This window comes from Lactuca serriola, chromosome 5, assembly GCF_051521515.1.
Source record: "Lactuca serriola cultivar US96UC23 chromosome 5, Lser_US96UC23_V15, whole genome shotgun sequence".
Taxonomy (NCBI): domain Eukaryota; kingdom Viridiplantae; phylum Streptophyta; class Magnoliopsida; order Asterales; family Asteraceae; genus Lactuca; species Lactuca serriola.
The window spans coordinates 84,724,524-84,727,678 of record NC_136412.1 but is presented as its reverse complement, the minus strand read 5'-3'; positions in this window follow the sequence as shown (position 1 = coordinate 84,727,678).

Here is a 3,155-nt window from a genome sequence, read left to right as displayed (position 1 = left end):
TCATATAATTGGCCTTAGTTGATCTTTGTTTTATCCAAAAATCACAACTTCCAATCTCAAATGTGCATGAGTAAGAAAAATTTTCTACTCCACATAAGACTCCCACGGACCTCTTGACATGTAAGAAAACTTCATATAATTGGCCTTAATTGGTATGTACTTGACCCGAGAGTAGCATGGTCCATTTGGGTTGCATGACACCGGAACAATATGAAGGATGTATAATTGACAAGAGGTTATTTATGGTTTGTTAATATATGTTCTAATATATTAATATGAAATAATATTATTTAATTTCTAGTGATCAAGTATTACTTTGGAATTAATTTTGTGATCAAAAGAGACTAGTTAAATATAAGGGGTTGATTTGGTAAATCATTCATTCTTATAAAGTGGGCTTATGATCCATAGGTCTTCATGTTGGGATAAGCCCATGTGGTAACCCATGGATACTCCATGGAGGTTTTAACCCATAGAGCATTAGGGATATGGAAAGTCATTAGGGTTTACATGGTGTAACCCTAGTTTGCCACACTATATAAGAACCCCTCTAACTCATGAAATTGACACTAAGGAGTGACTACTGGAAACACAAGAGGGCAAGCCGATTTTATGAGTGCAAGTGATATCTTCTCAAGTTCCTCCATTTGTTGGTGGTGTTGTGTGATTCCATTTGAGGTGCAACACTTGGGGCACTAAGTTCTTAGAGGTCCAAGGCTTCAACTACACTAAAAGGTATGTCATCTAACTTGTATTTCATGTTGTTTGTAATCTATTGTATGCTAGTTAGGATGATGATTTGGAATATTGAATGTATACATGTATAATAGAAAAAACATAGATCCAAAGCATCTTGGGTTGCATGTACACCATAGGAGTGTTATAATGATCAAAACCCTTCAGTGGAATCAGAGCCTAGGGTTGTTTTCAATTATACTTGATGATACTTGTTGTTTAAGTTTTAAAAATTGATTTTCTACTGTTCCGGACAGTGGACTCGCCGAGTCCAAGCATAATTCTGACCAACTCACCGAGTTTGTTCTTGAACTTGATGAGTTGATGCTCCAGAATGCAGATTTTCGAGGTTTTTGGCTAGAATTGGACTAGGATCATTACCCTAAGCTGTTTTTGAAATTATAAACCTGTTTTGATGTGGTAATGATCATGCTTATCCACTTTATAAGATAATGGTCAAATTATCATGTTTTGTATTAGTGTATATGATTATGCTAATTACATGAAATTTGTTTTGATATGAATTATGTTGTTCATATGAGTTTAATCTAGATCATGGACATTATATGACATGCTTGATTTGATGATGTTTATGGCCTTTAATGTACTCCAACTTGTCCTCAAGTTATGGAAAATGAAAAGTTTTTCTTATAAAAGACTTCATTAAATTCATAGGTTATGGTCTTGAAGAGTTTTTTCCGTAAATGTTTTTTTATGAACTCCATAACTTGTCCTCAAGTTACGGATTTTCAAGAGTCTATTCATTAAAGCCTATATTAAACCCATATGTTATGGAGTTTGAAAATTTTTGACAAGTTTCAAAACTCGCCCTCAAGTTTTGGAATTTGTAAATGTAGAGTCTTCTTTTGACACATATAGTTCCAAACCCTAGAATTTTAAAAGTTTAAAATTCAACCCTTATACTATTATAATATTATAAGGTTTAATATATATATATATATATATATATATATATATATGTGTGTGTGTGTGTGTGTTTGTGTGTATGTGTGTGTGCATATAAAAGTAAAGTCAGTCTTACCGTTAGTAGGCCTCGTTCATGAAGTTGGTCTATAAGGGGGGTATAAGGTTACTACCTATAAAATGGCAGTTTAATGGGTGTCCACTATCACCCACCGCTTCCTTGACTGGTGGAGGGTCGTTAGCCTAACGGGTAGGATGAGACATTAATTCTCATTATAAGTATAATGATAATTATAAAGTAACTAAAGTTTTACTAAATTCCCAATCTTAGTTACTTTAGAAAAAATATGAATATGGTGCTATCCCATGAAATTGTACTTTGCACCTTGTTATGTCGTTAGTGGAGCGTGTGTGGTTAACCAGCACACTAATCTAGGACTGACAGTGCGTGGCAAAGGGTAGCTTGATGTTAATAGTAGATCAATGAAGCGTGTGTGGTTAACCGACACATTGATTAGGTGGTTGTAACATTGGGTGTACCAAGCTAATTTGCATGGTTATTCACACCTTGTTTGTGATCCTCGGCATCCCAGTCACAAACTTGAAGGGCACAATCAAGATTTAAACATGCCGTTGAAAAGTTCAATGAATCTCAAAAGATCTAGGAATTTCAATTCACTTAAAACCTAAAGTTTCCTTTCCGTTTTTTGTGATGGAAATTGGTAAATCGTCCTTTACCTACCCTCAAATATTATGCAATCGGATTACGGCATCCCTTTTCCGAATTGTAAAATATTGTGTTGGGTCCTAGCCTTAATATTTCAGTTGGGTGTTATATTAAGGACTTAAATCAACCAATGTGAATTTCTCCCATTATAGATGTCTATTTCAAACAACTATGGTCTTCCCAAATCTTTTAGAACAAGCTTTCCTCTTGAAGATGATGTTCCCCGATTGGATCGTGGAAGTGGAAATCATACTTCACTTCCTCTACCTCCTCCAATTATTCTCCCTAACTCACAAGTTCGAATACTTGAAAAGTTCAAGGTCACTCAAGCCCTACTTGCATTCAAACATCACGATGGAAGGCCTGTGTGTACTCACGTCTTGGAGATGAAGTCACACTTTGACAGGCTAAGAGTATTGGGTCTCGTTGTCTCGAGGAAGTTGGCTGTTGACTGGGTTCTTCAATCAATTCCTGATTCATTTAGTGAGTTCATTAAGGACTACTATGTGACAGACCACGACATGACCCTTATTAATGTTACCTATTTGCTTGTTGCTGCTGAATCATCAATGATTTGGGGCACTAGAAAAGCAAATTTGATTGGAAGATCTACTTCTCAAACTTCCATGGGCATTGATAATGGAGACATTGGAAGTCCAGAAAAGATTTCTCTTCGGAATGGAAAGGTATCAGCCATAGTTAACCCCGTTGACCAAAAGGTAAAGAGAAAGGCTAAGTCTGAGATATCCCGTGTACCATTCCCAAAAAG